Below are 26,363 nucleotides of genomic sequence, written 5' to 3'. Positions count from 1 at the left end.
CCCAGCAGCCCCTCAGTGAGTTTCCCGTGCCCGCTCACCCAGGAGGGTGGGCATATCCTTCGCCCCAGACACCTCAGGCCCTGCCCCAGTCATCGCTGCTGCCCTCAGTGAGGAGGCTATTGACCTCCTGAGGTCCCTCTCTGTTGGGCAGTCAACCATACTGAATGCTATCCAGGGTCTAGCAGGGCATTTGCCACAAACAAATGCATTCCTGGAGGGCATTCACTCTGGCGTGGCGGCACAACAGAGATCATTCCAGGCTCTGGCCAACTAACTGATGGCAGCCATTGTCCCTGTCTCTAGCCTCCTACCTCCAACTCCCTCTACCGAGTCCCATTTCTCTCAACCCCAGCCTATCCCAAGCACACCTTCAGACCTGCATGCACCCAAATCAACACACAGAAGTGGCTCAGGCAAACACAAGCACCACACTTCATCCCAAAGGCACTCACACAAGCACCATCCAGATGCAGACACACCAACATCCACTGCCTCCACTGTGACCCCCTCCTCATCGTCATCCACCTCCATCCCAGGAGTGTCTCCACTCACACCTGCATGCACTACATCCTCATCCACTACCTCCATCACCAGCACGCCTATCACTACACGCTCCTCACTGGCAGTCACTACCCCCATATCCATGCACATGTCCCATGTGTCCTCTCCCACTGTGTCTGTGCTCCCTCATCCCAAAGTACACAAACGCAAGCACTCAGACACCCAACAGCCGTCCACCTCATGACAGCATCCAGCCCATGCACCTGCACCAAAACACAGCAGACAGACACCTCCTACAACCACTCCCTCTTCCTCCACTCCCAAACCTTCACCCTCTTCCAGGTCCAGTGTCCCTAAAAGGCTTTTCCTCTCCACCCTTGCCCTATTCCCTGCCCCCCCATCCTTCACTTTGGGCCAAGGTGGGAAGAACCCAGGCCAGCACCTCAGCCACCCAATCCATGGCCACTGTAGTTTCTGCAGCTACTGCATGTGTGAGAGGCTTTAAGGAAGCACCCGTCAGCACTGCCTGCACCACCTGCCAAGGGAAAGAAGGGGCTGCCAGCTATCAAGGGCAGAAAGGGAACACCAGCCAGCAAGGGGAAGGAGGCACCACCAGCTAGCAAGGGCAAGGAAGCACCACCAGCTAGCACGTGCAAGGAGGCACCATCAGCTGGCCGCAGCAAGGAGGTACCACCAGATAGCAAGGGTAGGAAGGGAACACCAGCTGGAAGAAGCAAGAAGGCACCATCAGCTGCCAAGGGCAGGGCAGGAAGGGAACAACAGCTGCCAAGGACAATGTAAAAGGAACAGACACCGCAGGCAAGATGGATCTGGTGCCTGGGGCTGGAGCAGCATCTGGGCAAACAACACCAGCCATGGCTTTTCAGCCATCCGAGGCTGCAGGGGAAGGGCTGGAGCCTCCCACACCACTGACAGCACCGCCACCTGCACTGCCGCCAGCACCGCCACCTGCACCGCCACCTGCACCGCCACCTGCACTACTGCCAGCAGCACCACTGACAGCCGCAGCAGCCCCAGTGGGCAGTCGTCTGAGGCTGCAGGGGAAGGGCTGGAGCCTTCCCCCACCACTGACAGCACCGCCACCTGCACTGCCGCCAGCACCGCCACCACCGCCACCTGCACTGCCACCTGCACCACTGCCAGCAGCACCACTGTGTAGTCGTGATTACATGGGCTGTAGTGCGTCCTGGCCCCTGCAACAACTGTAGGTGTGACACCCAGGTGAGAGACTGTGACCTTGCACCATCCAGGATCTGCATCACAGGGCACAAGGACCCCTCCAGAGCCAGTGGAAGAAGGCATCCACTCATCCCCTCCTTTCCAGGATGAAGCACACTGGGCACAAGGGCCCCTCCATAGCCAGTGGAAGAAGGCATCCACTCACCCCCTTCTTGCCAGGATGCAGCACATTGGGCACAAGGCACCCTCTAGAACCAGTGAAAGAAGGCATCCATTCACCCCCTCCTTGCCAGAATGAAGCACACAGGGCACAAGGCCCCCTCCCGAACCAGTGGAAGAAGGCATCCAATTGCGAGACTGTGGCTGTGCACTCCCCAGGACCAAATAGTGGGCAAACCACCCACTAGAGAGACTGTGGTCTTGCACTCTCCAGGAGCAAACAGTGGGCAAACCATCCACTTGAGAGACTGTGGCTTTGCACTCCCCAGGACAAAGCAGTTGGAAAACCACCCACTTGAGAGACTGTGGCTTTGCACGCCCCAGGAGCAAGTAGTAGGCAAACCACCCACTTGAAAGACTGTGGCTTTGCACTCCCCAGGAGCAAGCAGTGGGCAAACCACCCACTTGAGAGACTGTGGCTTTGCACTCCCCAGGAGCAAGCAGTTGGAAAACCACCCACTTGAGAGACTGTGGCTTTGCACGCCCCAGGAGCAAGCAGTGGGCAAACCACCCACTTGAGAGACTGTGGCTTTGCACTCCCCAGGACCAAACAGTAGGCAAACCACCCACTAGAGAGACTGTGGCTTTGTACACCCCAGGACATCGTAGATGGCATGTAGCCCCCCCAGTAGCAGTGGCGTTGTACCATCTACCAGCTGAGGTGCTCCCCGTTCCCCTTCCCCCGGAGGTGCCTGTGTATCTTCGACCTGATGCCCCAGCAGTGTTCTCTCTGTATTGAGGCAGGAGTCAAGTGTGACCTTGTTCATTCAACAGAAGTCAAAGGAATAGTAAAAAAATATCTCCATTATGTGCAATTTACACAAGGATCACAACCTGTGTTAGTTTTCCTTTGGTTATATAACTTTCAAACCTTTACAGCCATTGACCAAGCTGTGTAGCATGAAGGATCATTGCTACTGGGGAATCAGTCTGTGGGATCTGCATGTGCCTTAACTACATATGGGCACAGTCAATGTGCACACTCTGTAATATTTCCATTGTGTATTACATTACAAATCACACTATCTTACACCTTTAACAATGTGTCCCACTCATGAGGCAACTTTTCCGGATTTACTCTCAGCTCTGTTGACATGTGTGTAGCATTGGTCAACACACATGGAAGTCCCCTACTGTGTAAATAAAGTATGTCAGACCATGAATCTATTCTTTCAGAACTACACCTACATATGCCAACCAATAATGCTGGGTTGACCACTAGCTGGCTCTCAGTGTTACACTGCCATTAGAATGTTAAATTTTAACATCTCTAACATTGTAAGTCAAATATTGGGTATTTACTGTTAACACAATGCTGCTGATTAACCTCACTATTGTGGCTGTGTTTTATGTCAGTTTACGTAATATGGGCAGGTGTCCAATGTCTCAGTATGTACAGTCAAATATACATATATAGATATCTTGTTGAGTTGCTACTTAACATCCATAACAACTTTATATACTACAAGTTACTACTACCTATCTACATCTAAACTTCAAATCCCCACCCTGCTTAACATTTAGGAATAAGTACAACAAATACACATACTAAAGCCTAAACATTTACTATTCTGCACATATGTTACTAAACATATAGGGCCTCATTACAACCCTGGTGGTCAGTGATAAAGCGCCGGTAATACCACCAACAGGCCGGCGGTAACAAAAATGGAATTATGACCATGGTGGAAACCGCTCACACAGACAGCCACTTTAACACACCGATCGCCACGGCTGTAGCAACAAGCACCATGGCGGTAACTGCCAGCAGCCAGGCGGACAACAATGTACCACCCACTCTATTACAACAGGCCTATCCGCCACCTTTTCTGGGGCGGTACCAACGACATCAAAAGCACAGCAGAAACAGTACACAGAAGGCAAAGGACTCACCCCTGGAGACACAAGAAAGAACCACGCCGCCATGGAGCCAGAGTTGCAGGTGTTCCCCATGCTCGTTTATCTCTTCTTCACTATGAACACCAATGCCGGCGAAAATGACCACGGTGAGTACTGCCGCCTAGCACACAGGGGAGGGGGGAGGAAAAAGAAAGTGACACACACACGCAACACCCCACCCCCAACACCATACACATAACCAGATGCAGTAACATTACATATTCACCCCGTACCCCTCAGGAATAATGCAAGGACAAAAGGAATTGATTAAAGTGAGTGTAATAATATAAAACTGTAGAAAATCGTGCTTCAAAATCAAAACAGTATATACATATATACAAATGGAGGGACACTGCCCAGTCCACAATGTCCGTTGGCCAGAGGGCCAAATCACATAGGCCAAGGCCCGACTTGACTCCTGCAACAACACGGAGAGAACACCACAGGGGCATCAGGTCGAAAATACTCAGGCACCTCGGGGGGACGGAAAACAGGGGGGCACCTCAGCTGGAAGATGGTAAAACAACACTGATCTTGGAGGGGGCTACATGCCCTGTGCGATGTCGTGGGGAGTGCAAGGCCACAGTCTCTCAAGTGGGTGGTTTGCCAATTGCTTGGTCCTGGGGAGTGCAAGGCCACAGTCTCTCAAGTGGGTGGCTTCTCCACTGGTTCTGGAGGGGGCCTTGTGCCCAGTGTGCTTCACCCTGGCAAGGATGGGGTGAGTGTGTGGCTTCTTCCACTGGTTCTGGAAGGGGCCTGGTGCCCAGTGTGCTTCATCCTGGCAAGGAAGCGGTGAGTGGATGGCTTCTTCCACTAGTTCTGGAGGGGGCCTTGTGCCCATTGTACTTCATCTTGGCAAGGATGGGGTGAGTGGATGGCTTCTTCCACTGGTTTTGAAGGGGGCCTGGTGCCCAGTGTGCTTCATCTTGGCAAGGATGGGGTGAGTGGATGGCTTCTTCCACTGGTTCTGGAGGGGGCCTGGTCCCCTGTGATGCAGCACTTGGGGAGTGCAAGGTCACAGTCTCTCACCTGGGTGTCACACCCACAGGACTTGCAGGGTACAGGACGCACTACAGTCCATGGAGGCAGGACTGCACACTGCCCGCCGGTGGTGACAGCTGCTCAGTGGTGGCAGTGGCGGTGCTGGTGTCGGGGCTGGCAGTGGTGGTGGGAGGCTCCAGCCCTTCCCCTGCAACCTCGGACGCTGCCCACTGGGGCTGCTGCTGCTGGCAGTGGTGCTGGCAGGAGTGCTGGTGGCGGTGCTGGTGGAGGGAATGCCAGTGGTGGGGTGAGGCTCCAGCCCATCCCCAGTAGCCTTGGACGGCTTCCCACTTGGGCTGCTGCTGCTGGCAGTGGTGCTGGTAGCGGTGCTGGTGGCGATGCTGGTGTCGGGAATGTCAGTGGTGGGGGGAGGCTCCAGCTCATCCCCTGCAGCCTCGGACAGCTGCCCACTTGGGCTGCTGGCAGTGGTGCTGGTGGCGGTGCTGGTGTCGGGAATTCCAGTGGTAGGTAGAGGCTCCAACCCTTCCCCTCCAGCCTCGGATTGCTGAACCACCATGGGTGGTGTTGGGGGCTCAGAATCAGTCCCAGCACCAGGCCTCCTGTCCTTCCTGCCTGCAGGGGCAGGCTCCTTGCCCTTGCCAGCTGGTGGTGCCTCCTTGCCCTTGCCCATGGCAGCTGGTGGTGCATCCTTGCCTTTCCCCTTGGCAGCTGGTGCAGACACACTATGAGTGCTGATGGCTGATTCCCTGGAGCCTCTCACACCTGCAGTAGCTGCCAACCCTTCTGTGGCCGTGGACTGGGTGGCTGAGGTGCTCGGCTGGGTTCTGACCACCCTTGCTCGACGTGAAGGACGGTGGGGAGGGGTAGGGAAGAGGTCAACGGCAGAGAGGAAAAGCTTCTTAGGGACACTGGGGCAGGAAGAAGGTGCAGGTTTGGTAGTGGAGGAAGAGGGAGTGGTTGGGGAAGGGTCTGTCTGCTGTGTTTGGGTGCAGTTGCATGGGCTGGATGCTGTTGTGAGGTGGATGGCTGTTGGGTGTCTGAGTGCTTGCGTTTGTGTACTTTGGGAGGAAGGGGCACAGACACAGTGGGAGAGGACACAGGGGACGTGTGCATGGATGTGGGGGATGTGACTGCCAGTGAGGGGTGTGTAGTGATAGGCGTGATGGTGATGGGGGTAGTGGATGAGGATGTAGTGCATGCAGGTGTGAGTGGAGACGCTATGGGGAGGGTGGTGGACGAGGAGGAGGAGGGGGACACAGTGGAGGCAGTAGATGTTGTTGTGTCTGCATCTGGATGGTGTTTGTGTGAGTGCCTGTGAGATGATGGGTGGTGCTTGTGTTTGCCTGAGCCTCTCCTATGTGTTGTCTTGGGTGCATGCTGGTCTGAATGTGTGCTTGGGATGGGTTGGGGTTGAGGGGAATGGGACTGGGTACAGGAAGTTGGAGGGGGAGGCTAGAGACAGAGACAATGGCTGCCATCAGGGAGGAGGCCAGAGCCTGGATTGAGCTCTGTTGGGCCGCCATGCCAGAGTGAATGACCTCCAAGAATGCATTTATTTGTTGCAAATGGCCTGTCAGCCCCTGGATGACATTCACTATGGCTGACTGCCCAACAGAGATGGATCGCAGGCGGTCAATAGCCTCCTCACTCAGGGCAGCAGGGCTGACTAGGGCAGGGCCCGAGGTGACTGGGGCGAAGGAGATGCTCACCCTCCTGGGTGAGCGGACACGGGACATTCACTGAGGGGCTGCTGGGAGGGCGGTGAGGGTGCAGGGGTGGCGGCTGTACCTGTAGTTGGGATGGGCACAGAGGTGTCTGCCACAAGCAGGGAGCTTCCATTGGAGGAGGTATCACTGTCAGAACTGTCCCATCCTGTCTCCGCCGTGGTGCTCCCCTCGCCCTCCGTCCCACTGGTGCCCTAACCATCGGTGGATTCGGCCTCATGGGCCATGTGGGATGCAGCTCCCTCCATCGCCGATGCCTCTGCTCCTCTGCCAGATGATACTAATGCATATAAGGAGGGGTGACAAAACAAAAAGGGGGGCAAGAGACAAAGGATACACTTGGTCAATGGCTGCTCTAACATCACAGTTGGCGTACACGACACACATACACAGGGAACAGCCCTACGCACTAGGCAATGCACAACCTGTCACAATGCTAGTCACCAGGCCATGGACAGGAATACCTAATGCCAATAGCAGCATACCTGAGACCCATAGGCCCATGCCCAGTAGTGGATGCATACTAGCTTGGTAGGAGGTGCTGTACAGCAGACCCAGCCCAACATGGGACCAACCGTGCAATGTCCGGCCTGGCCTAGGGGTACCCACAGGCCAACATCCCCCACCCAGAGACCACCCCACCACACGCAAGTAGTATACTGGGAAACTGTACTCACCCACTTGTGGCTGCTGTGATGCCTTCAAGTGCCCATCCAGCTCCGGATAGGCCACCGCCAGTATGCATGCCATTGGGGGGGGTCAGGGTTCAATGGGCACCCCTTCCTCGTTGGGAGGCCATCCCCAGCTGGGCATCTTCCGTCTTCCTTCCCCTGCGTCTCAGGTCCTCCCACCGTTTGTGACAGTGGGTGCTCTGCCTACCTTAGACCCCCAGGGTCTGCACGTCCTTGGCAATGGCACACCGTACATCCTTTTTCTGATGGGAGCTGACCTGCAGAGAAATACCCATAGGAAAAGGTATCAGTCAGACTGCCCGACCTGTTACATTCATGTCCCACCATAGCCCTCACATCCCCTGATGCACAGACATTGCCCACCATACATGCAGCACGCTGCCCAGGGCCCATCCACCAACCCACCCACACAAGGCCCTCACACACAGCAATCCATGCATTCATGCCCCATGCATCGTGCTCACAGTGTACTCACCTGTTGGTCTGGAGGCCAATACAGCATTCAGTACGGGGGTGGGACCCCATCCACCAGTCTCTCCAACTCCACAGCGGTGAAGGCAAGGGCCCTTTCCCCAGTGACACGAGCCATGGTCGGTCCCAGACATAGGTCACAGCAGCACTTGCAGTGTAGGTCCTATCCTGTCAGGTAGCAAGTGAGTGAACAGATAAAAAATGGTGGTCACATCCGCGGCGGTGCGTACCGTCACCAACAGCGTACATCACCATTGATCACTGTAACCCATAGGGCCCAATGACAACCAATGAGGTGTTGCACGGCGGTAGTCCATCGCCTCCCGCAACGGCACACAATGTCAGCAGCATTACCTCATTCCCACATGTCCATCCACACAGAACAGGCGGCTGCCATTTCAGGAGGGGGCAGGCCAACCTAACTGCGTCACAGTACACATAGGCACCATGTGGGCCTATACAACAATATACTGTCACAGTCACAACATGCAATGCAGTGTAGTGTTTGGAAATGTTGAATACTGACCAGCTGCGCCCAGTTTTGCCCCTTAGATTACAACTGCTGTGGATGAATAGGAGATGGAGACATCCTCCCATGTACTGACCCCTGGTGGACTTGGCAACAATGGAGAACAGGCACTTTATCCTCACCTATAGACTGGACAGGGCCACAATCACAGAGCTGTGTGCCCAATTGGAGCCGACCTGATATCTGCTATCTGTCGGCCCACCGAGATCCCCCCTCTTGTGCAAGTCCTATCTGTGCTCCATTTCTTGGCAACTGTCTCCTTCCAAGTGACAGTGGGCTTGGCAGCCAGCAGGAATGTCGCAGCCAATGTTCTCAATAGTGCTGACCAGAGTGTTGTCTGCCCCGATTAAACACATGCGCAGCTACATCGTTTTCCCCCAGGTGGAGGATTTGGCCACATTGAAAGCTGATTTCTATGCAATGGGACATATCCCCAACATAATTGGGGCTATTGATGGTAAACATATTGCATTCCCCCCCACCCCCCGGAGAAATGAACAGGTGTTCAGAAATCCTAAGAGCTTTCACTCCATAAATGTGCAGCTAGTGTGCCTGGCAGACCAGTACATCTCCCACGTCAATGCAAAGTATCCTGGGTCTGTGCATGATGCCTTTATCCTGAGGAATAGCAGCATCGCAAATGTGATGGCTCAACTCCAGAGGCACAGGGTGTGGCTAATAGGGGAGCCCTGGTTCCCACCCAGTGGATGTTGGTGTACGGGTATGGTGTTGGCCAAAAGGGTTAGTGTGTGTTTAGCAGGTATCCCTCGATATTTGCAGGTGACGCTGGTTACCCCCAACCTCTCATGGCTACTGACCCCATTGAGGAATGCCAGGGCAAGGGCAGAGGAACGTTACAATGAGGCACATGGGCGGACAAGAAGGATTATCGAGAGGACCTTTGGCATCCTGAAGACCAGGTTTTGTTGCCTCCATTTAACAGATGGATCCCTGTACTACACACCCAAGAAGGTCTGCCAGATAATTGTGGCATGCTGCATGTTGCATAACCTTGCGTTGAGATGCCAGGTGCCTTTTCTGCAGGAGGATGAGGCAGGAGATGGGCGTATGGCAGCAGTGGACCCTGTGGACAGTGAAGATGAGGAGGCAGAGGATGAGGACAACAGAACAGCAATAATACGACAGTACTTCCAGTGACACACAGGTAAGACATTGTAACTCACTCTACATTGACAGTTTTGTGTCAGATATTGTACATGGCAGGCAGATTCTCCCAGTTCTATGGCCACCTACTATACCCTTTGGTATCTCTATTTTCAGATATCTGTGCCCCACTCTGGCATCTGGTGTGTTGACTGCAGCCTACTACAGGTCAGTCCTATGTATACATCCCTGTACAGTTGTATTGCAGTGTATAAAGCTTGTTAAACTAATACATAGTTCAATCATTTGACAGACTCCATACTTGTAATTTTTTAAGTGGTGTTTATTTAAGTGCCAATAAGTAGAGGGGTATGTGCAATGGACTGGGCTGGTCGTGGAGGAATGTCGAGGATAGAGCCCAGTCCATTTGTATCACAGGTGCATTGTCCAAGGGGGCATAGGAAGTGGAGCAATGGCAGTTCAAGGTGGACAGGGTGACAGAATGGGACACATGGGTGACAATCAGGAGAGTTCTATTTCCTGGCGGGGGTCTTGGCAATGTTCTCTGGCTTCTGCCTGGATTGCAGGGACCGTTTGCGGGGTGGTTTGCAGGGGGGGTGCTGGTGGCCTGTTGTTCCTGTGGCGGGGCCTCCTCTGCACTAGCGGCAGCGGAGGTGGAGGACTGTTCATCGGTGTGGCAAGTGTCAGGGGCCTGGTGGTGTGCCACTGCCTCCCTCATGGTATTGGCCATGTCTGCCAGCACCCCTGCAATGGTGACCAGGGTGGTGTGGATGTCCTCCAAGTCCTCCCTGATCCCAGGTACTGTCCCTCCTGCAGCCGCTGGGTCTCCTGCAGCTTGTCCAGTATCTGGCCCATCATCTCCTGGGAATGGTGGTATGCTCCCAGGATGTTGGTGAGTGCCTCCTGGAGAGCCGGTTCCCTGGGCCTGTCCTCTCCCTGTCGCACAGCAGTCCTTCCAGCTTCCCTGTTGTCCTGTGCCTCTGTCCTCTGAACCGTGTGCCCACTGCCGCTGACTCTAGGTTCCTGGTCATCCTGTGTTTGTGGGGTGGCCTAGGGTCCCTGTAGTGGTGGACACACTGCTGATTGACGTGTCCTGGGGACAGAGGTATGGGTCCGCTGGGTGGGTACTGTGGTGGTGTTCCTGAGGGGGGAGGCTCTGTGGTGGTATGGGACTGTGCCTGGGTAACCGACTGTCCGGAGATCCCTGATGGGCCAGGTCTGTGATGGGGGTCCGTGCATTGATGTTATGTGCAGGGCTTGGTATTGGGATAGGTGGGTTGTGATGGTAGGGTGTATGTGAGTTGGGGGAGTGATGGGGGTGAGGAAAGGGGTGGGGGTTTGTGATAGCATGCAGGTAGGGGGGTGATAGTAATAAACATTTGACTTACAAGAGTCCATTCCTTCTGCTACTCCTGCCAGGCCCTCAGGATGCAGTATTGCCAAGACTTGCTCCTCCAATGTTGTTAGTTGTGGGGGTCCATCTCCAGTGCTCTGTACTGCTATCTGGTGTCTTGCTCCACGGAACGTCCCTTCCCCCGTAGGTCGTTCCACCTCTTTCTGATGTCATCCCTTCTTCTTGGGTGCTGTCCCACAGCATTGACCCTGTCCACGATCCTCCGCCATAGCTCCATCTTCCTAGCAATGGATGTCTGCTGCACCTGTACTCCAAATAGCTGTGGCTCTACCCGGATGATTTCCTCCACCATGACCCTTAGCTCCTCCTCTGAGAACCTGGGCTGTCTTTGTGGTGCCATGGGTGTAGTGTGAATGGTGTGTGTGAGGGTATGTGGGGTGATGTGTTGGGGTGTATTCTGTAAGGTGCGTGGATGGTGTATGGGTGATGGTGTAATGTAGCTCTGGTTCTGTGGGTGTTCTTGGTGTCTCTCTCTCTCAGTTGTCAATTGTTTGTAGTCGTAAAGGGATGTGGGTAGTGTGTGTGTGTGTTTTATAGTGGTGGGGTGTTTGTATTGTTGTCAGGTGTGTGTAGTTTGAATTGTCCAAAGTGGTGTAGTTTTGTTTGTGTGTGTGCATTTTGGGCGTGCCGGTATGCACCGCCAATGGTTTACCACGGTTGAATGTCCGCTGCGATGATTCGTGGGTCATGATGCTGTGGGCGTAATTCTCTTGGCGTAATGGTGTGGGTTTTGGTACTGCCAGTTTACCACTGACCTTTGGTCTGGCGGACTTGTGTGTGAGGCTGTATAGTGACAGATTGCTATGTGTGTGTCATAATATGGGTGGCAGTAATCCGCCGTGCCAGCGGTATGTTGGCGGCAGTCAGCATGGCGGTAAGCGGGATTTACCGCCAATATCATAATCAGGGCCATAGTGAGCTCCATTCAAATTTTGATCTGACACACATATTGTGCAGGATGGCACAAACCAAAATTATTTCAGAAACCATTGATGATGTGTATAGATAGGCATCACATCCAGACTGATCCAAATACCTGAATCTTAATTTGAACACTCCAGAAGTCCTTCCCACCACATTTCTAGTTTCTTCGAAGTATCTGGGCTCTATCTGTGTTTGGCTGAATGGGGTCCTCAGTCATACTTGCAGCCCATAACCTCGATCACCTATAGAGAGAGGAAGAAATGCAAATTAGGAGTAGCTGCCAACTTACATATTCATGTTGCACGGCTGATACTCATTGAATACTTGACCACAAAATTTAATTTTTCAAGGCTATCTTTTTTAAGGCTGTCTGTTTGTATTGGGGAAGAATAGAAGGTAGCCACATGTGATTGTACAGGATGTATATTTGCAATGTTGAATATACATCTCCTGATCTTGCACACTTCTTTGTCTGAATGACCAGCGTTATGAAAACAGTTGATGCCTCCATTCAAACTTAATATGGTGCTCAGTAATGTGTTTTGGAAAACAACATAGAATACCCATGGGACCATGTTATGTAGCATTTGCATTGCTATCGCATCACACTAGGGGAAGTAAGGGCAACCAAAAGGCAAAATTGATCTTCACTAGGACACCAAAGGCCAATTTTGCGTGGACGTGCATGCCTCTGTACATAAACGTCAGTGAAGGAAGCTGCTAGAGCTCTGTTACTTTACATTTGAAAGTAGGAGCCTTTTCATGGGTGGATCATTGTTATTTCCATGCATACACCGATGTTTTGCTGAGAATTAGTAGAATTTATACATTTAGTAAGAATGGGTATGTATCTACATCGTGTTCATCCCCATCCCAGCTATGACAAAGCCATAGACATGTATTTGTGCTTTTTATTTCAGCAGTCAATATGAATTGCATTGTGCAGCACTCACAGAAAGATGATTAAGCCTCTAAGATTATAATTTTAGGTGGGAGGCTTCACTTCTTGCACAAACACTATCCATCAAGTAGCACAGACACCTTAGTAAGACAGTGCAAGTGTGGATCCATTGGTGCGAGGCTCCGCACATTGCCGCACATTGCCACAGCATGAGTATTAAGTAGAACAGGTCAATTTTATGTGACATATAGGTCAGGTCTGCTCTGTACATTTCAGACAATACATCTACCGTGCTTGGTTCCCTGCATTGTTTGAGATGTTAGTACATATAGACACTAATGTCACACAAACGTTTAGCTTTATGATTTCATTACAGCCACTGGTGGGTAATGGAGCATTTGATTGATCCTATATTTAGTCTTTCCCATTCCATGTTCCAAAAGACATAAAAAATAAAACTTACCAATGAGAATTCCATTTTCATATGTTCCACTCTTGAAGCACCCAGTTATTATTACAATGTCTGAAAATGTAAGAGTCATGGGCACTTCCTGGGTATTTAACTACCACATTAGTGAATAATCCTTGATAGTCAATTATTGCCAGCACATTGATGGAATAGTTCCGCTTTCAGTTCTGGAAAATGTGTGCATTAGCTGCAGGTGGCACCAATTGCACATGGGTGTCATCAATTGCTCCAAGGACATCAGAGAAACCAGCAATCTCATAAAATCCTTGTTGGATAGTGAATTGTTGTAGGCTGGTTTTAGGGAACACCAGATACTGGAGAGTTAGCTGGCTAATCGCATCAAGCACAGATGGCAGAAAGGAAAAAGAGGTCCCCTGCAATATTCCAGCCGACAGGTCTTCTGAAAAGAGCCAGAGCCCAACATGCGCAGAACTGCCATTAGTTTCACATGTGGTGGGATGGCATTGGACAGTCCTGTTGCTTGTTGAATACTTGAGGTATCTTTGGCAACAACTCCAGGATGCTCTCCTTCTTCAAATGGAATAGCTGAATCACCTCCTCCACCCTGAAATCAATGAGGGTGATCCTTTGCCTGAATATCTGCTCTTTCCTCCTTTGCTGTCACATGGCTCAGATAAGCTTGACAGATTGTATTGAGTAGGAGTTCTTCTTATACTGATGGCCGTGCATTGTTGCATGCACCTACATTGGCCATGTGTAGCATTCTGACGTATTTACATTGTTGACATACATTGCGTGTCACTGCGTCAAGCAGTGATGTGTTAGTAAATACCACTGCATTGCTCTTGCAAAGGGATTTGCATGGAAACACCTAACTTACATGCTTCCTTATTTCCTGAGACATGCAAGCTGACACAGCGCAGGACTTGCACCACATAAGTTCAGAAAAGGATGCAGGAAGGCCTATGCATCGATTACTAACTCTCACTTAAGCCCTTGCATCGCCTTGTGTGGCACAAGTGCAATGCAGGGGCTTAGGTAACCTGGGCCTAGATATGGCAAAGGAGGCACACTTGATAAACAATGTGCTACACCTGTCAGCCTTAAGGTGGTCTTGTGCCAAACCTTTTTGCATTTGTCTTTGTAATTTTTTTTATAAATTGTTGCTGGCCTTAGGACTCTGCACTACACCGAGGATAAGCAGGGGTACTCTGCACTTTACCGAGGATAAGCAGTGCTAAAGTGCTTCAAACATAGTAGAATTGCATACACAATTGGCTTTTTTTTTCTCCCAAATATTTTTTAATTGATTTTCAACAGTATAAAGTAAATAGCTGGTAGCAGTGATGCCCACTGCATCACAACCCCTTATCAAAGAGGGGATATAGTACATCATACAGTATATCATATATCAGCTAGTAAATTGACATTTTATTTATATGCCGCAACCTCACATCCGGGAACTGATGATCCCCGAGCAATGTTCAAAGTGTCTGCCTAGCGCACGCATGGGGTGCATTTGCTTCCTACCCATCAAGGACCTTAAGGACTAGACAAGCAGATGGCTCCCCGGCGGCAGGGGGAGAAGTAGAAAAGAAAGCTGTGACTCCAAATGGTACGGAGTACTATTGCGTAATGGTTGGCTATACAGTGGCATATCTTGCTTCTGGCAGGGGTGAACCCATTAGGCTGGTGTCCTCATTCCCCCAGGGCTATTTTGTAGGCCAGTTTCAACATGTAGGTGCCCATAGTGTCGTAACCCCATCCCTACCTAACGAACGTTGGTCTTTCTCCAATGCTGTAGCTACTTCCGCAGCCCAGTAGGACACCAAGTGTAGCCAGTTCTCCACAATGGGGGGTTGGGGTGCTTTCCAAGACATAGCAATAAGTCGCTTAAACAGTACAAATGGAAGATACACGAATTTTAGATAGTGTTTAGTTAGTTTGTTTCTCGTAGCTATCCCCAGTTAACAGAAGAGTGGGTCCAGTGGGAGGTGTACAACTATGATATCCGACACATGTTGTACTATATGTGACCATGTAATGTGTAGCAATGGGTATTCCCATGTTATATGTATATGTAAAAAAAGTAGCATCTTCATGGCTGCACCTCGGGCACGAGGGGGAAGCTCCTGGACACATACTATGTAGGCGATGTGGTGTCAAATACGTTTAATGAACATAATTGAATTGTGAGTATTTCAGTCTAGCGTTCTGTGAAACATACTGCACATGCTCCAATTTCATTCTCCATTGCTGTTCTGTCAAAACAGGCGTCCCATCGAGCCTTGCTATGGGAATGTTGTACACCTTGTGTCCCTCCTAGTGTGGTGTAGAGATTAGAGATCAGCCTCCTTTCCGAGCCCTGTGTTAGTATATTATGCAGCCCTTGATGTATTTTGGGCACTGTGAAGCCCGACCGCCAGACTTTTCCTATCACTGCTTGCACTGCTGCATGAGCAAGAAACTGCCCTGTGTCCAGGCCATATACTTTGCTCAAATTTGAAAAGGAACGCAGCTGTCCCTCTTCATAAAGATCACCTAAATGTGCAAGCCCACCCTACCTCCATGTATTAAAGTTGTGTATTTGAGTAAGGTCTCACAACTGAGGTATATCCAATATTGGGAGTTGAGTAGGGGAACAACCGGCGCCACGGATGGACATATCGAGTCCATGCCAACTTTGCTGTCCGCAGTAGCAGGCCCAAATCTGCACCGTGTGTGTCCAATGTGAGGAGCCATCTTAGTACCCCTTTCTCCCACAGCGGCTCGCTTCATATCTCCCTCTATTGTTTGATCACCAGTCAACCAGAGCATCAGCCATTGGAGGTGAGCTGCTGCATAACATCGTTCTATATATGGCACTGCCATGCCACCTTCGGCCAAAGGGAGCTGGGGTGTCTCCAAGGATACCATCCTGTTTCCAGACCCCTATAGAAGTGCCGTTATCAGACTGGGCAAAGCTTTAAAAACGGCTTTCCCAAGAGGAACCGGTAATGCCATAAACAAGTAGAGCAATTGGAAGAGAACCAACATTTTGGCGATGGCCTCTGTACCCATAGAGGAGAGGGGCAGGTGCGTCCAGAAAGACGAAGATTGTCGAGCGGAGGTCAGTGCCTTGCCATAGTTGCGCTCCACTAAGTCCATCTCAGAGTGATAAACATTGATCCCCAAATAACAAAAGGTCCCGGTGGCCCAAACAAGCCGCTTCCCACTCGATGATAGTCCCACCATGTCCCTAGCCTTACATAGGGGAAATGCACAGGATTTACCCCAATTTTATTTCAAGCCCCCTACATCCTCAAAGTGGTATAATATAGCAAATTGATCTGGAAGAGCTCCAGCAACCTCACGTAAATAAATTAAAACATCATCCGCGTAGAGGGATGCAACATGCCACTCTCCGACCACCCAGATCCCCCAGTCTAATTACCTCGTCCGCAATTGTACTGCCAACGGCTCCATAGCCAGTGTTAAAAGCACTGGCGAAAGAGAATAACCCTTTTGCGCCCCCCTCTGGATGGAAAAAGAGTGAGACACCTGACTGCCAGTGCAGACTCTCACCCGAGTGGCGGTACATAGCAGCTGTACCCACCTTATAAAACAAGGGCCAAGTCCAAATCGTTCCAGGACCTGCATCAAGTAGGTCCAGCTAAGTGTGTCGAATGCCTTTTCAAAGTCCAGGGATACAGCCACTGGGTGGTCTGCATTCCTGGAAACCGCATCTATGATGTGGCACAGATGTCGGGTGTTGTGAAATGTGGCCCTACGAGGCACAAATCCGCACTAATCAAGATGAAGTAAGGTAGGGATCACCGGAAGCAGTCTGTTTGCCAGGGTCTTACTTAGGACCTTATAATCAATGTTTAACATTGATAAGGGTCTATCTGAACCCATTTCAAGCGGGTCTTTGCCTGGTTTGGGCAACACTATTAAAAGTGCTTTGCAGAGCGACGGTGGGAGTTGCCCTTGCCGACAAGATGCCCACACATATCCAGTAACTGGGGCGCAAGTGTGTCACTGTAGGTAGTGTAAAATTCAGTTGGAAACCCTTCTAGTCCAGGGGGGTTTTCTCTGGCCATCTGTCGAATTGCTAATCGTATTTTGTCTAACTTTAACAGTTGCTCTAAGTCCTGCCTCTGCTGCTGAGTCAGGGTAGTCAGGAGTTGAGCTTGCAGAAATGAGCGAATATGGGAAACGGACAGTGCAGGCGGTGCAGAATACAATGTTTCATAATACTGTGTGAAGGTTTCATTAATTGCTGCTTGGGTGTTTATCACCTCACCCTATTGTTGCGAATCGCCCCTACAACCATTCTGGGTACTTCCGAGCACAGTAGCCATGACAGTTTACGTCCTAGCTTATCCCCGTCTTTATGTTGTTGGGTCAGATGAGCTTCATAGTCTACATGACCTAGGAGCCGCAGTTCCTCTCAGTGTTGACTGCGCTGAATCGTCAGCAGTGAGCGTGCAGAGGGTCACCTATAGCCTCCTTTTCCAGCCTGCGTATATCATGTTCAAGGTTCAATATACTACGCTTAAGGGTAGACTTCACCCCCCAAGATGTGGCCATACAATGGACTCACAAAACCACCTTCATCGCATCCCATTCCACTCGAAGGTCGCCTACCTAGCGTGTGTTTTGCTTAAAATACTCTAAGAGGGAGGTGCCTATTGTAACTCTATATGCTGCGTCCTGTAGCACTTCTGCCCGTAACTTCCACAAGGGGGTTGGTGGTTTAGATTTACCCCACTGGAAAGTAACTTTAAAGGGATTATGATCAGACAGTGTTCTGCCTAGATGTTCAGAGCCACAGATATGAGGCCAAAAAAGTGAGTCACAGAAAATATAATCGAGCCTTGTGTGTATTTGGTACCCCGGTGCATAGTAAGAGTATTCCCTGGTCCCTGGGTGATTTAACCACCAAACATCGTGTAGACGCATGGAGTGAAACCACTGTTGAAAGTGTTTGGTAGCTTGGAGGCCAGGAGTATTCGGGAGAGGAGGGATCGAGCGATCCAACATGGTATTCTGTATGCAATTAAAGTCTTCCCCCAAAAGACCAGGAGCCCCAGGATCATGTATTAAGGTCGGGTCAGCTCATTTAGGAAAGCCCCTTGGGCAGTGTTAGGGCCATATATCAATGCTAGCATAATATGTTGACCATTCAGTTGGCCCTCTAGCAGTACGTGCCTCCCCTCTCGGTCTACGTGCACTCTAGTTTTCACAAAGGGAACCTACGGCGCCACCCAAATTAGTGTGCCCCTAGCGTAAGCTGAGTATCCTGTACCATAGATATGGCCCCTCCAGCGACGACAGAGCTTAAGCAATTCCCCATTTCTTAAATGCGTCTCCTGGAGGCAGGCAAAATGTATCCACCGCTGCCTGAGGTAAATATAAACCCTGTATTGTTTAATAGGGGGATTAACCATACCTGAGTGTTCCAGGTTAAAACAGCGTATTCTGCAGCCATAGAATCAAAATATAATGTTCATCTCCACAGTTGCCTCGTCCCACCAGCCCCCCCAGCCCCTCCACCCAGTCCGCTCTCTTCCTGTCTACCAGGCACATTAAAAATAATATGAACAAGATTCACAACTCCACGATCACAAGCCTGAACCACAAGTATCATGCCAAAACCCCTCAAACACTCGAATAGTTCTTAAAAAACTGTAATATACATGCGTCCATTCGGCCAAGGCATTAGGCCACACCTATGTTAAATTTACTAAATGTACTAACAAGTCCCTGTTAAGGTAGTAGAACATATACCCAGGGCCTGGAAATTAAAGGTTACTAGTGGGCCTGCAGCACTTATTGTGCCACCCACTTAGTTAGCCCTTTAAAACAGGTTATAAGTTTGCCATTGCAGCCTCTATGCTGTTTTAAACTGCCAATTTGACTTGGCAAAGTAACCCCCTTGCCAAGCCTTAAACTACCTTATTATTACATATGTTACTTCTAAGTTAGGCCATAGGTAGCCCATAAGACATGGTGTATTGTATTTAAGAGGTTGGACATGTTAAGTTTTACATGTTCTGAAAGTGAAAAACTCCTAAATTTGCTTTAGACTACTGTGAGGGCTACTTCTCCCATAGGATAACAGTGGGTTTGCTTATTACATTTAATAAGTGCTAACGTCTGATTGGGAACAGGTAGGAAATTCATGTTTGGTGCTTGAGAAACTGTAATTGAATGTACTCTGTAATGGTAAAGTCTGATTTTGAGTCACAGTTGTGGAAATTCCATGCAATGAGGAGTTTCCGAAATGTTTTGAAAAGAGGAGCAGTGCTTATGCTCAAGGACATTCTTTCGGCTGGTTCATACATAAATTTGTTAGGACAAATGAGGTAGAGGCAATTCGGGAAAAGAGACAAAATCTAGGGTTCAGTGAAACTGGATCTATTTCCAAGCAGGTTGACTCCTCAGGTGAGGGATAGTTGCAGTTGGTTACCAGGGGCCAAATGTATCAAGCAGTTTTGCCCATTTTGTGTCTATGGGAAAATGGGTTCATACATATGGCCCCAGATTTGGGGGGCAACTGCAGTGTTTTTTTTCAAAAGAAGTGGATAGGAGGAGGGTCTTATCTGTTTACTCCATTTGCAATGATACAGAGAGTCCTATTGAGGTGAGACAGGAGAGATTTCAATTAATTCTGGTGACCCACATTTTAACATCTCAGGCATGGTTCCTGTGGTTTTGGAGCTGGCTTACAGAATGCCTATTCTGTTAAAGGCAAGAGAAGGTATACTTTCCAACGAAGAAAGTCAGGAGCATCCTCTAATAGTGAGCAAGGTGTTGAACCTTCTTGTTTGGAATGTATAGGGAAATCTAGACGATTCAAATGTCTTTTGAAAGGAGCTACTGACATACTTGAGGAATCATGGCCACAAGGAACAAGACATAGATGAAAAAGAATATTGTCAGTTTGTGTTCCTTGGTACTTTGGACAGAATTTAAATTCTGTGAACGTGCCTGTCGCTGAGGCAGCACATTTTGTGACAGAATAATTTGAAAAAGGTTTGAGCTTTATGACATGAAATTGTTACAGATCACCAGTGTCTGCAGGATATTGTTTAATAAATGGAAGTTATGTAGAAGCTCTACTTAAGCTTGAGTAAGGCAGAAGCTTTTTTGGTCACCACCATTAGGGAAGGTGCAGACTCTGCCACAGCACAGCAAAGAGTTGTCCTAGCTAGACCCTTGATCAAGCTGGAAAAACAGCTGAAATTTCTTTAGCAATGCATCAAGGATGCTATGAACTTAGGGAACAGGTAGGGCTCCTTTTGGCGGTTTATAGGTGTCAGAAGGTTGCAGCAGGATTTGTCAGTAAAGCTAAAAATGCTAACGGTGATATGGTTTCAGGCCCTATGATATCTAAGAAGTCTTTAGGGGATATTACAAAAAATCCTTTTCAGTCTCAATCTTTGTGGGGGGAACAGGCTATGGAGGAATTTTTGGATAATGTGGCTCTCACCGTAACTAAAAAGGCGGAGCGAAATCCTTTGGAGACTGCCCTCGCGGAAGGCATCAGGGACCAATCAACTCCAGCTGGAATTCTACAAGACCTTCAGTACAATTTTAGGGCCAATTATGCTTGGACTTTTTGTGCAGGTGCAGCAGGTTTTAAGGCCTTCAGAATCATGGTCAAACGTTAACATTGTGGTTTTTCTAAAAAAAATGGAAGGTCCTCTTTGACTCAGGATTGTATCGGCCTTTAACTTAAAAAAATAGTGATTCAAAGATCTATTCTAATGTTTTTGGTTGCCAGGCTATACTGTATAATTGTTAAATTAGTGTCAGCTAATCAACATGGCTTTATTCCTAGTAGGGATACCACTGATCGTATACGCCAGGCCATTACACTTTTTAATGAAACTGAGACTGCAGATGAGCCCATGGCCCTGGCCCTGTTGGACGCAGAAGCAGCATTTGAAAGGGTCAGTTGGCAATATATGTGAAAGGTCATGAACTTGATTTAGGGACACGTTTCATTAAGGCAGTCCAGGCTAGATATAAACCATTGGCCCTGCTACAGATGATCTGAGGACAGTCCGATACCATACATATAGAAAGGGAAACGCAGCCGGGGTGCCAGTGCTCCCCTTTGCTATTTTCACTTTAAATTGATCCTTCTATTTGTAAACTTAAGGCTAATCTGTAAACTGAAGGCTAATCCAGTAATACTCCCAGTGCAGCAACATGAGTAGAGCATGAAAATATGCTGATAATGTGACAGTTATCACCATCAACCCTGACTCAGCTTTGCAGGCAAAAGCGATGGAAGCTGCTAGATTCAGGGACTTCTCTGGACACTCACTGAACAGTAAAAAGACACAGCTTGTGGTGAATCGCTGAGTTGATACTTAAGATGCTTGTGTGGTCAAGTATGCGGTGTATTTGGGGGTACAAGTCTGCGTGAATGTAGATTAGACAGTGAAGCTGAACTGGGATCTGATAGTTGGGAAAGCCAAGCAAGATCTTGGTCGATGGAATAACTTGCATCTGTTTATTATGGGTCTCTGAAATTTGACTAAAATGTTATTTTTGCTGAAAGCGTTGTACTTTTTTCATGCCATGCAGTTAGAATTGGAGAGCTCTTGGTTTAAGATGATGGACGCCCTGATCTCTAGGTTTAAATGGGCATATGGGAAAACGAGCAGAGCAAACACATTTCTGTCATTGCCCAGGGAAAGATGTAGCTGGGGCCCCCTGACTCTTAGGTTGTATCACCTGGCCACTGACCTTCAATATATGAGACCCCTTATGGATAACAAAGATGATGGAAATAATGCATACACACCCAATATCTATCAGCTCCGAATTAGGCCAGAAGCTGGGGGATGTCTATTGAAGGTGGTTGAACCCAGCTTCTACAAGAAGGTTTGATTCAAAGCACTAGTTGCAGCCTACAAGAACTTGGTGGTCTTCAGAAAAAAACTGGATTAGGGAAATGTAATTGGTATACTCAAGCCACCAGGATCCCACTGCTGCTAGATGGCTTTCATGATACCTGTCTGATAAGGTGGTGGAGGCACGGACTGCATAATATAGGAAACATTTATGAAGGGAGTATTGTAGGTTCATTTGAGAAACTCCGTGAACGATTCAACTTGACTAGTAGAGACTTCTTTCAATATCTCCAAATTTGCAACTTTCTAAGTAGAAATAACAGGTGTGGTTGCTTCTTTTTCAAAATCCAAACTAATTGATCTGTTGGTGGGCCCTGCAAAATGTTCAGTTAGCCAAATTTATTGAATCCTTATCTATGACATGCCCGACGACCTTAAGAAACACAATTCAAAGGGCAGCAGAGTATGGGGATCGTTGTTTTTACGTCTCTCTGGAACTTGGAGGCACTATATTGTGCTCCTCTGGATTACAGGACCAGCATTATAAAACTATCTTTAATTTATATTTCACCCCTGCAAAGATCGGGGGAGTACAGAAGGAATTCGTTGTCCACGATGTCAAGCTAGGAAAGCCCATTTGTTACATATGTTCTCAACTTGCTCTAGGTGAGACTTGCTTAAACTTGAAGTTTCCAAATTTGCGTGAGACATCTTAAATTCAGTACTAGTTTTGACCCTTCAGATTATGCTTTTGGGGGCCACGGAGGCAGCCGATGCTGCTGGCGGGGACTTTTTAATATTTATTGCTATGGCGGTTTTATGTATCTATATTGTGACTTCTTGGCTTGATCTGCAGCCCCCAACGTTCCATCAGTGGGAAGGCCGATTTGTATCAATATTTCATATGGAGATGGCACTCTATGAGCACAGGGGGAAGAAGGCCCGGCGAAAGGGAAAAACGATCTGGGGACCTCCCATAGATTGGGTGCAACGTCAATCTGGATAATCTGCAAACAACTTGATGTCTGCAACCAGATTCTCTCCTGGGTGAATAAGAGGTTGGAATATGGGTTGGCTGGTCCTCCCTCTTGGCACTATAAAGCATGAAGATGTACTTCTATACTATTACTGGCTGTTATAATCTAGAAGAGCTGGTCAACAATTGGGGATAGCAATGGTTCTGTATTTTCAGTGCGATAGAGCAGATATCGGGACAGTGCTTTATCCTGTTGATAGCTCTAAACCACTATGCTAATTGGGCTATTTTGATATTAATGTCAATGATAATTTTCATGTCCGGTAACTAATGAGTTCTATCTACATGATCTTTTTGGACTACAATCAACATTTCAGTAGACATGCAATTGTATACCTGCTTGCTTTTGTTGTCGGCTCGATATGTATTGCTGTATGTCTACTTGAGTCGAAGTTAGTGATGTAATAATCGATTTAAGCTTTTATAGATTCCCATACAATAATTCTTAGTCCCATGTACCACCTATTGTTTTTATCATGATTATATCATATTTATCTATTAAAAAAGCATTAATACAAAAGGTTTACAAAAAAGGAGAGTAAACCTCACTCACTTCCAAAGGCATGATTCCTCATCAGGCCCCCCCTTACCTTTAAGAGGTTTTTGTGGTTCATGGCGTGCATCTTGATAGACCACTTTAGCGACCCCCTGCATTTCTAGGACCATAGTCAACTGGCAGTTAGAGTGAATCCCCAACCCTAGTAGGTAATGAGCTGGAATTCGAAGTACCTATAACTTAAAATGGTTTCCTTTCACATTATAAAAAACGTACAGGGCTGTGTTAAGAACCTATTCTGTCATTAATAAAAAGGAAATTATGTAGGTAGGAATGTTTGCATAGAAGAATTTTAAAAGGCATGAGGATGTAAAGATGGCCTAAGTCAAGATATGAGGTGTTGACGGACGTGAGGTAAGATTTGAGGTTGTTTGACGTTTAGTCAGCTTATAAATAATTATTTAAAAAGGTTATCTTTGAAGTTGTCAACTTTTATATGTGTTTATTGTTTGTAACAGAGTTCCAGATATCAAAGGATTAGATACATGCAGTATGATTAATTCAGCAAAGGGGGTGCTTTCTGAGGTAAGAAGAAGAATAAAAACTATGTTAGATTGTTTTTCTTATCCAAAGTTTGAGGAAAAACAGAAAATGAGAAGTGGTACAATATATGTGGGTGTATGAAAATAAAGTTTAGAAGTTCAGACATGATGTTGAAAAACAGTTATTGACATCTTATGTGAAACCATATAAAGCTGTGAGATCAGCAGTGATTGCAAGATGGTTAGGATATGTCATGGAGGAAGCAGGTGTGGATAGGTGTAAGTTTGGAGCACATTCGATGTGAGGGGCTATGGCAAAAAAGCAAGTCAGGAGCAAGAATTGAGGATATTGCGAGAACAGCTGATTGGTTGGGTTCTGGTGTGTGTAAAACATTATTTCAGACCTGTGAAGCATGTTTCTAATGTTGTTCTGAGAGGCTTTGAACATGGATAATGCATGCCTCCGATCTAGTTAATAGAAATGGCGATTCTCCAAATGTTATGAAATGAGAATCAAGATTTCATTAAAGATACGGAGGCTATCATTATTTCTCTCATCCCTCCCTTTAGAGGATTTTGAAGGGATTCAAATATGTTAAGCATTTTAATTATAGGTGTTTTTAATACTGTTTATCAGTTGGACTTTCTGAAGCTAAATAAAAAAAAGAAAACGAAAGCATGTTTTGGTTCATAAAAGGACAGTAACGAGACATATGGAGGAGAATTAGCGGAGAGGAGAAGATTTTGGAGGGAAAGTGAGAAGGAGTATATTGGTGCATCTGTGTGTGATCTACGCATGGATGTGAACGTGGACCGCCCTAGCAGAGGCTCACCACTCTGGCCTCAAGTCTGGATTGGAAAAACCACTATCGATGTGCGCAGCGCACCTTCTTTTCACTGCCTGTCCAGCACCCTGCAGGGCTGATTGCAGCCATGCTCACACTGCTGCTACAAAATCTATATATTTGTTATAAAAGTACACCTACTTGCCGGACCGAGGAGGACTCGATGACAGAGTCTGCGGAAGGCAGAGCCTGGAGCAAAGGTAGGAAACCCGAGCAGACACATTCAATTATGTCCACTAAAAGGAAGCCTGTTTCCAGCAGTAGGCAACGGGAGCTTCAGTACAAGCACCCCCTCACCTGCCCACCGGTTACATGCCTTCTGGGGAGTTGGGTCTCTCTGCACATCATGGCAGGGCTGGCTAGTCTCAGACAGCAGCACGGTTCGGGAGAGTGGGGTACATGTGTTCTGGGCATCTCTGACATTTAACAGTAAACTGTCTGGACATTTCAGCTTCCTCCAAGAGCACATATGGCCCAAGCTGTGGGCCCCTTGTATTTGCCAAATCAGCATAGTTTTCTACAGAGGCCTGTGTAAACAGAAAAACAGTTAAATAAAATGAAATGTCGTACAGCCTTGAATTCACTGGAAACAAACACACAGTTGCATTTCCTCTCCTCCATCTTCACCCAGCACATGCAATTAGAAGGCTATTTTTCAGTGAAACTGAATGCAGGTCTCTCTCATAACTCCGATTGGCTGTTGCCAACCAATCAGTGTTAAGGTGGGTTTCACAAAAGTGAAAATGTGTTGGTATGACTGAGGGATGAGGAATAAGGAGTAGGGATAATGGATGAGGGATGTGAAGTAGTAATGATGGAAGATGGATGAGAAGTATGGATGAGAAGCAGGGATGAGGGATGAGAAGGAGGAATGATGGAAGATAAGTAGGGATGATAAGTAGGGAAGAGGGATGAGAAATAGGGATGATGGATGAGAAGTAGGGATGATGGTTGAATAGTAGGGAAGAGAAGCGGGGGTGAGGAATGAGAAGTAGGGATGATGTATGATGGATGAGAAGTAGGGATGACGGATGAGAAGTAGGGGTGATGCATGTTGGATGAGAAGTAGGGATGGTGAAAGAGTAATAGGGATGATAGATGAGAAGTAGGGATGATATATGATGGATGGGAAATAGCGATGATGGATGAGAAACAGGGATGAGAAGTAGGGATAAGGAGTGAGGATGTCACATCATTATTCCGAAATTCTTCACTCCCCCACCCACTGTTTCATACTCGTCACCCCACCATCTCACACGTTGTTGCTTGCCCCATCCTCTCCCATCAGAAAAAAAGCACTATGATGAGGCCAGTACTGGTCGCATCATAGCACTTTATTTATATCATCAGCGATGCTGCACATCAGCTTCACTGCTGTAAAACATGGCTAAAAGACATTGACGAAGTCAATAGCTCTTTTCTGCGTTGTTTAAATTGCACCAGCTTCACAAACCTTGAAGTGGCGATATTTTCAAAAAATGGTGGCTCAAAAAGGCCCTCTGTTGCAGTGAAACTATTGCAAGGCTTGGTGGCCACTTAACTTGTTTTTTAGGTCAAGCGC

Source organism: Pleurodeles waltl, chromosome 6, assembly GCF_031143425.1.
Source record: "Pleurodeles waltl isolate 20211129_DDA chromosome 6, aPleWal1.hap1.20221129, whole genome shotgun sequence".
NCBI lineage: Eukaryota > Metazoa > Chordata > Amphibia > Caudata > Salamandridae > Pleurodeles > Pleurodeles waltl.
This window is presented reverse-complemented; position numbering follows the sequence as displayed.